At 41.6% G+C, this 9,432-nt stretch overlaps 1 protein-coding gene across 3 annotated transcripts in view; it reads left to right on the forward strand.

The window, feature by feature from the left end:
* Positions 1 to 1,747: 1,747 nt before the first annotated feature.
* CKAP5 (cytoskeleton associated protein 5) overlaps positions 1,748 to 9,432 on the forward strand; it is a 113,252-nt gene continuing 105,567 nt past the window's right edge. For all 3 annotated transcript variants that reach the window (XM_003412252.4, XM_010592087.3, XM_064288188.1), the window contains exon 1: positions 1,748 to 1,873. The gene's annotated coding sequence lies outside the window, so the exon portion shown is untranslated. The remainder of the gene's footprint in view (positions 1,874 to 9,432) is intronic.

A 9,432-nucleotide genomic window follows, 5' to 3' on the forward strand; every position in this document is an offset into this window, starting at 1 on the left:
TTCTCTGTTGTGCTCCCTGTCAGGGCAGTCGTCGGTGGTAGCTGAGCGCCATTTAGTTCTTCTGGTCTCAGGCTGATGGAGTCTCTGGTTTATGTGGCTCCTTTTGTCTCCTGGGCTAATATTTTCCTTGTGTCTTTGGTGGTCTTCATTCTCCTTTGGCTCCAGGTGGGTTGGGACCAATTGACATCTTAGATGGCCACTTGCTAGCTTTTAAGACCCCAGATGCCACTCACCAAAGTGGGATGCAGAACATTTTCTTAATAAATTTTGTTATCCCAATTGACCTAGATGTCCCCTGAAACCATGGTCCCCAGATCCCCACCCCTGCTACACTGTTCCTCAAAGTGTTTGATTGTGTTCAGGAAACTTCTTAGCTTTTGGTTTAGTCCAGTGGTGCCAACTTCCCCTGTACTGTGTTGTCCCTCCCTTCACCTAAGATAATTCTTGTCTACTACTTAGTGAATTCCCCTGTCTCTCCCTCCCTCACCACCCTCGTAACCATCAAAGAATGCTTTCTTCTGTATTTAAACCTTTTCTTGAGTTCTTATAATAGTGGTCTCATACAATATTTGTCCTTTTGTGACTAATTTCACTCAGCCTAATGCCTTCCAGATTCATTCATGTTATGAGATGTTTCAAGGATTCATCATTGCTCTTCATCGTTGTAACTACAGGGATATTTTTTATAAAAACTCAAAAAGTTCTGCTCTAAACATTGCACAAAAATTTCAGACAGTCATTTTTGTGTTACTCCCTCTGACAGTGTCACCCAGTGTGATCTGCTGTGACTCCACTGCCTCAGCCACTGAATTTCTCCCTTCACTAAGCATTTACAGCTTTTCATTATACAGTTCCATACAGCTTTGAATTTTAGCGACTTTTATCTTCCTACCACTGTAGATTGCAAGTTCCTTGGAGTTAAGGACCTGATCTTTTTCACAGACATATGAATGTATTGCTAAACAAGAATTTTAGAGAACATATTAACCAAGCTTCTCATTTTTTAAAATAACAAGAGTATGGAGTATTTGCAGAATGAGTTACAGTTCATAAAGGCTTTTCCCAGACATTTTTAATTAGTTACATTAAATCCTCACACTAAGCTTGCAAGGGAAACATCGTGCTATCGATGTTTTTTTATTTCAGATTAGGAAACTAAGCTCCAGGAAGATTTATTAACTGAGTAATGTGATTTACTCAGTAATAGGTCCAAGACAGGGCCCTGGTGGTTAAGCCTTCGGCCACTATTCGAAAGGTCCGCAGTTCTAATCCACCAGCCGCTCCGTGGAAATTGTGTGGGGACAGTTCTACCCTGTCCTATAGGGTCGCTATGAGTCGGGATCAACTCGAAAGCATTTTTTTTTTTTTTTAGGTCCAAGACCAGAATCCACCGTCCTCGTCCCGTTCCACTACATCACATCCCAGCTGCTTCTCCTTTTCCTCATAGCACTTAGCCGCACAATCAATATTTTCTGAACGAAACGACTGAAAAAAAATGCCAGCTGTAGACAGCAGCTTAAATATCTGAAATTAAATAAAGCAAAAGTGCTGACAGCCATGGGTACACATCTCTACACACACCTCTCGTCCTTTCTTTCGGGATCGTGGGCAGCTTTCGCTCCAGCGAACCTCTCTTTCTCCTGGGAGTTTCCTCACCCCAACAGGCAAGGCACGGTCCCGAGGGAAACACGACTCGCGCGGCCCCTTTAAGGCTGCGGGCGGCGCGTGCCCACAGTCCTTTCAAATGGACCAATAGAAGGGCGATGGGCAGTCAGTCGAGCACCAATAGACAACGAGGACACTGCGGGGTGTGCGGCGGCCCAAGCGGTTTTAAACGGCTTAGAGCAGGCCCCTCGGTTCTGACCCGGCTGAGGTGAGTGGGCGGTGGTCCTGACCCAACCACACAGGCCCGCAGATCTCGGCGTCGCGCGCGCGGAGGGGCCCCGAACCCAGGTCGGAGGACCTCCGTGGGCGCGCGCCTCCCATGCCCCACGAACCCGGCAGAGCTGAGGCGGCGAAACGGGGCGGAGGCCCGGGGACCTGCGGCTGGGAGTGTGCGTGGGGCGCCGGCGTGCGTGTGCGACCGAGGCCGAGGCTGGGTTCCCGGTGACCGGAGGGGCGCGGGCGGCAGCACCCAGGAGGCGCGAGCGGCGCAGGGCCGCGGCTAGCGGCTGTGTTCCGGGGTTGGGGCGGGGGCCCTGCGAGCCGGCCCTGAGATTGTGCTCGTCACGTAATTGTCGAATGAATGAATGAGAGCCTGGGAAGACTGTGGTGGTTCTGAAGGGCCCGGTCGCCTCGGAGTATGACAAGGGCGGTGGTACCGGGACCTGGCCGCGCACCTGTGTCCCTACTGGCTTGCTGCGATTTTAACGATTCTGGTCATTCACCGCTCCGGTGTTACGCCTGACTTTCTCTAGGGCAGGAGGCTAAGCCTTTCAAAGGTGTCGATAGAATTTAGGTGGCTTTCCAGTTTTGTAGGGTTTGAGGACCAGTATAACAGCCAGCAGTGTAAGCTAATCAGGCCTTGCTACTTCGGGGAGGGGGGGTGCTGGTAAACTACACTCTTACTTTTTAGCGCTTAACCACTCATCGACCATTGAGATAGTTACCCTGCAACCCTGGTAATTGTCAGGAAGAATTTAAATGCATCCTGTTTTGTTTCTGGCATAGAAAATGATGAAATTGGTGTTGCCAGGGTGTCCGCTGTGGGTTAGAAAATATACGTATTTGTCTCGATGAATCTTAATGAGTTTTTCGTTCAGTGTCTCTATAGGGTGAAGTGGTTTTTGCAGAACTTGCCCCACATTTATGCATGGCTCTAATTTAATTCTCGGGGGAACCAGGGCATCAAATCTTGGCCCAGAAATGCTGCCTGTCTTATTTTATGTATAATTATAGTAATTGAAAACTCATTTTTCGAAAGGTGAGCTCCTCCTTTCCCCATTTTTATCTCTCTGAGAAGTCCTTTTTTGACCTCACGAATAGCAGCTGCCAATAATTAAGCTAAGTTTTTTGAAACTTTTATGAAGTCATAAAATATTTGGACTTTCTATAAATTACTGGACAAAATGTATTGTTTTATAAAAATTAATGATATAGAAAAAAGTGAAATCAATTTCTTTTGCCAGCATAAATTAAACCTGGTTTGTAAATTCGTGAGAAAAAATTTTTAACACAGGTTTTCACACAGGCAATATTTATACTTTATTCTCTTATTACTTTAAAAGTCTTAATCATCAGGGTTGAATTATAAGGAGTCGCGTGAGGTAGTTCCACCACAACTAAAGCCTTCTACAACTGACAGCTCAATTTTAGCAGAGTTTTAAATTGTAATAAATTTGAGTACTTTAAATATTACGAACACTGGTCTAGGTTCTGAAGAAGCAGTTAAAAATAATGAGCATCTTTAACAATGCCTTCGGATAGTGTTAAAAGTCTTGACATACGGCCAGACTTTCTTTTGCTTCTTTGATTTAATGGGGTCTCATTCATTTATTCAACAAATACGGAGATTGATACCTACTATGTGTTAAACCTAACCGAAAGGTTGGTGGTTCGAACCCACTAGCCACTCAGTGGGAGGAGGATATGGCATTCTGCTCTCCAGCCAAGAAAACCTATGGGACAATTCTACTTTGTTCTATAGGGTTGCTATAAGCTGGAACCGACTCCATAGCACACAATGACAGCACTGTTCTAAGCTCTATTCTAGGTTCTGGGAATACCCTGGTGATCCAGAAAAAGACAAAGCCCCTGACCTTAGGGAGTTTTACAGTTTTATCCCCCCAACAATTTATTGTAGCAAATTGTAATTTTTATAATCTCTGTGGCCCAGCTGTGGTCCTTGAACAAAATAAATTCTCAAATACATTTATTAGCACTAGCTACATTTTTTGAATATTCATTGGGTGCCACATTTTATCTTTTCTAATCTTCACAATGGAGCCCTGGTGGTGCAGTGGTTAAGCATTTGGCTGCTAATCAAAAATCCACCAGCCAGTCCTTGGAAACCCTATGGGGCAGTTGTGCTCTGTACAGTAGGTCACTGTAGGGTCATGAGTTGGAATTGACTTAACTAGACAGCAATGGGTTTGGTTTTTTTGGTTAATCTTCACAACAACATTTTACAGATGAGAAAACTGAGTCTTAGAAAGGTTATGTAACTTGTTCAAGATCATACAACTAAGTGACAGAACATCATTTTGAACCCAAGTTTGTCTACAGGGTCTTTGTAAGGCTCTTAACCTATAGTTAATGCTATGTGAAGTAATGGGGTCTGATAGGGACAATTCACGAGCAATTTCTGTGTAGAATCGCTCCTTCCCACACTTTTTTTTCTTCTATTTAAAGACATGATGAAGTATGAGTGACAGGCGCGAGGTAGTTTTTAGAGGGAAGATGGACACAGTTCAAAATACAGTGTTAGCAATATGGGAGATAGACAGCTGTGACAGTGTGGTGGGGAACTGGAGGGAGAATTTAAAATTGAAGTCTCAATCCAATTATAATTTATGAATTTCTGGTCGTCAGTTTTGGAGAGTTTTGAGGTTCTTAAGGGATTCTGGTGTTCTTTCTTCTAGAGTTCAGAATATGTTACTTAGTCCTATCAGGGCAGTTGTCGTTTGCTGTCAAGTCAATTCGGACTCATAGGCACTCTGGTGGTGCAGTGGTTATGCTCTCGGCAGCTGACTGAAAGGGTGGTGGTTCAAAACCACAGCGTAGGAGAATGATGTGGCATTCTGTTTCCATGAAGATTACAGCCTAGGAAACCCTATGAGGTTTCTTGTCTGTTCTGTAGGGTTACTGTACGTTGGAAATCAGCTCAATGGCAGTGGGTTTGGGTTTTTGTTCATCAGGCAGTTACCCTGCCTACTTGATATACCTCAAACATATTAAGCTTCTTCTTTTTGTCCTTTGTGTTTGCTCTTCTTTGCCTGGCACTTCCCACCTCATTGTACCCTTACCTCAAGCTATTACAGGCTCCCCTCAGGTCTCAATTCAAATGTCATCTTTAAGAGGCATTTTCTAAGCTCCCAATTAGAATGGTCCTCTTAGTTACTGTTACCTCAGTTTCCTTCTTTATTTTGTAGCATTTATTGCTAGATAGGGTGTTTATTGCTTGCATGTATATTGTAGGAGTTCCTCATCATGAAAGAATGGCACAAATTTTTTTTTTTTCTATCTTGTAACCTCAATGCCACAAATAATGCCTGGAACAAAGCAGGTGCTCAAAAAATATTTCTTAGACAAAAAATGGCCAAAACTAGCATAGTGTTCTCTGTTGTGATAAAGACGGTATATATAACTAACCAGTTGGTTGTGTTATTGTCTTTGGATGTGAGCAGTGTCTCAACAGAGTAAAGTCAGAAAATCTTTAGCGAAGAAAGCTGGAAAAATAATAGTTTAATATTTTTGGCAAGTGGGTAGGAAGATAAATCTGGCTCCCCCACCCCCAACATTTTTTTGTTCAAATTTACAGAAAAATTGAAAGAATAGTGTCAAGAACACTCATATACTTTTTACTTTGATACCCCAATTTCAGCGTTTTGCCATACTTGCTTTCTCTCTCCACACGTATGTGGAGAGTATGTATGTGTACGTATGTACTTTTTTTTTCTGAACCATTTTAAAAAAGATTGAAGATAACAGGACAGTTCATCCCTTAAATTCTTTAGCAGTCTTCTAAGAATAAGGACATTCCCCTACCTACTCCTAATACCATTATCACATATAAGAAAATTAACATTCATTCAATAATATCTAAAACATAGTAGTCCATATTCAGATTTCCCTGTTTGCCTGATATAGCTTTTTTTTTTTTTTTAAATCCAGGAGCCATTCAGATTTCACATTTTGCATTTGCTTTTGTCTTTAGTCTCTTTTGGAAACCCTAGTGGCATAGTGGTTAAGAGCTACAGCTGCTAACCACAAAAGTTGGCAGTTCGAATCCACCAGGCGCTCCTTGGAAACCCTACGGGGCAGTTCTACTCTGTCCCATAGGGTCGCTATGAATTGAAATCGACTTGACGGCAACGAATTACGGGTGGCGTAGTGGTTAAAAGCTACAGCTGCTAACCAAAAAGTGGGCAGTTCAAATCCCCCAGGCACCCCTTGGAAACCTTATGGGGTAGTTCTCCTATGTCCTGTAGGGTTGATACCAGTTGGAATCGACTGGACAGCAGTGGGTTTGGTTTTTTTGGTTAGTCTCTTTTCAACTAGAACAGTCCTCCTTTTTTTTTTTTTTTTTTTTAATTAATAGACTTTTTCCTTTAATTAAAGTTCTTTTTTGTATTACATGTTGAAATGATAGTATTTGAATAGTTGGTAATACAATATATTATTGAAATTAATTTCGCCTCTTTCTTTCCTTTTTTTTCTTTAATGTGGCTGCTAGAAAATTCTAAATTACACTAGTGGTTCCCATTAGATTTCTATTGGACAGCTGTCCTGGGTAGTTAGTGTCTACCATTTCACTGTCCAATATGGTAGCAACTAGCCACAGTGACAGTTTATATTTATTTTTAATTTTTATTGTGCTTTCAGTGAAAGATTACAAATCAAGTCAGTCTCTCATGCAAAAATTTATGTACACCTTGCTGTATGCTCCTAATTGCTCTCCCCCGAGACAGCCTGCTCCTTCCCTCCACTCTCTCTTTTCACGTCCATTCCGCCAGCTTCTATTCCCCTCTACCCTCTCATCTCCCCTCCAGATAGGAGATGCCAGCATAGTCTCAAGTATCTACTTGATCCAAGAAGCTCATTCTTTACCAGCATCTTTTTCTATCCCATTGTCCAGCCCAATCCCTGTCTGAAGAGTTGGCTTCGGGAATGGTTCCTGTCCTGGGCTAGCAAAAGGTCTGGGGACCATGACCTCCGGGGTCCTTCTAGTCTCAGTCAGACCATTAAGTCTGGCCTTTTTACAAGAATTTGGCGTCTGCATCCCACTGGTCTCCTGCTCCCTCAGGGGTCTCTGCTGTGTTCCCTGTCAGGGCAGTCATCAGTTGTAGCCGGGCACCATCTAGTTCTTCTGGTCTCAGGCTCATGTAGTCTCTGGTTTATGTGGCCCTTTCTGTCTCTTGGGCTCATAAATACCTTGTGTCCTTGATGTTCTTCATTCTCGTCTGGTCCAGGTGGGTTGAGACCTGATGATGCATCTTAGAAGGCCGCTTGCTAGCATTTAAGACTCCAGGCCCCGCTCTCCAAAGTGAGATGCAGAATGTTTTCTTAAGAGATTTTATTATGCCAGTTGACTTAGATGTCCCCTGAAACCATAGTTCCCAAACTTCTGCCCCTGCTACTCTGGCCTTTGAAGCATTCAGTTTCTTTAAGAAACTAATAGACTTTATTTTTTTTATAACAGTTTTAGATTTACAGAAAAACTGAGCAGATGGTACAGAGTTCCCATATACTCTCCCCAACACACACAGTTTCCCCAGTTATTAATGTCTTAAATTAGTATATTTGTAACAATTAATGAACCAGTGTTGATACATTATTATTAACTAAAATTCAGAGGTTATTTAGATTTCCTTAGTTTTTACCTAAGTCCTTTTTCTGTTCAGGATCCCATCCAGGACACCACATTTCATTTAGTTCTCATGCCTCTCCTTAGGCTCCTCTTGACTATGACAGTTTCTCAGATTTTCCTCATTTTTGATGACCTTGACAGTTTTGAGAAGTACTGGTTAGGTATATTGTAGAATATCCCTCTATTGGATTTTTTTTTAATTGTGGTGAAAATATACACAATAAAACATACACTAATTCAACTATGTCTACACATATGATTTGATGACATTTGATTACATTTTTTTAAGTTGTGAAACCATTATCGATATCCTTTTCCAAACTATTCCACGACCATTAACATTAACTCAATGCCCCTAAACAAAAACACCTCCTTTCCCCCTCTCACTCACCCCTAAAAAACGATTCCGAGTAACCGCTAATAAGTTTTGGTTTCTATATATTTGCTTATTTCATATAAGTTCGATCATACAGTATCTGTACCTTTGCAACTGAGTATTTTGCTCAGCATGATATTTCAAGGTTCATTCACGTCATGGCATGCAGCAAGAGTTAATTTCCCTTTATGACTAAGTAATATTCCATTGTATGTATATAACACATTTTGATTATCCATTCATCTGTTGATGAACATTTTGATTGCTTCTACCTTCTGGCTATTGTGAGAAGTGCTGCAGTGAACATTGGTATACAGGTTTCTGTTTGCATTCCAGCTTTCACTTCTGGGCATATACCTAGGATTGGGGTTGCTGGGTCATATGATAGTTCTATGTTCAACTTTTTGAGAAACCGCCAAACAGTTTTCCACAGTGCCTTTTGGAATTTATCTGATGTTTTTCTCAAGATTAGGCTGAGGTTATGGGTTTTGGGTAGGAAGATCACAGAGGTAAAGTACCGTTTTCATCACATATTAAGGGTATGTACTAGCAATGTAATTTATGACTGTTGATACTGACCTTTATTATATTACCTGGCTGAAGTAGTGTTTGTCAGATTTCTCTGCCCCCAACTTTACACACTGTCCTGTTTGGAAGAATGTTATTATGCACTACCTGCACTTAAGGAATGGAGAGTTATGCTCCCCTTCCTTGAGGGTGGAGTATCTCCATAATTTATTTGGAATTCTTTGTAGAGCAGGTTTGTCTCTTTGTCTTCATCTGCTAATTTAGCCAATCATTTACTTATATCCGTGTAGACTCATGGATATTTATTTTATTTTTTGGGTTATATTTCAGTACTACTTTGTTTCGCTCAAGGTGTTCTGGCTTTCGCCATTGGGAACTGTTTCAGCTGACTCCTGTGCCCCTTTGATATATCCTCATCAGTGTGTGTATGTTGAACACTTCCTTGCTTTCTGACACTGCAAGGCTCATCTTGTATATTTCTTGCTCCATCCAAGAATTGGATATTTCTCCTTGTAGCCCTGGTTGCTTTTATTGGAGAATGGTATTAGAAACCAAGGCCTAGGTGACAGGTGTGCTCTGTGCTACTTGGGTGTCTTGTTTTAGGGCCTTTTAGCTGATAGAGCAAAAAATATATGTGTGTATACTAACCCATGTATACACCCATGTCTGTAAATAATATTTCCATATGTAGCCATCTGTATCTATATTAAGTTGAACATTAGTTCATACTGATGTCTCTAACTACTCTGTTACCACATGGATCATTTTAGCCTCTTTCCCTTGCTGATTTTTTTAATCCAGCAGTGAGAAACCTGGCTCCTACCATCCATTTACATAATTGTTCAATTCCAATATACATGTGTAGCAGTGTCAGAATTGTTAACCCATACACCTGTGGGAAACAACTCTATCAGCTAGAGTACAGTGCTTAACGTGTAGCTCCTATTACCTTTAGTTTTACAGACTCCATTCATTTCCAAGGGTATTTAGGTTAGCACCT

Source organism: Loxodonta africana, chromosome 7 (assembly GCF_030014295.1).
Source record: "Loxodonta africana isolate mLoxAfr1 chromosome 7, mLoxAfr1.hap2, whole genome shotgun sequence".
Classification (NCBI taxonomy): domain Eukaryota; kingdom Metazoa; phylum Chordata; class Mammalia; order Proboscidea; family Elephantidae; genus Loxodonta; species Loxodonta africana.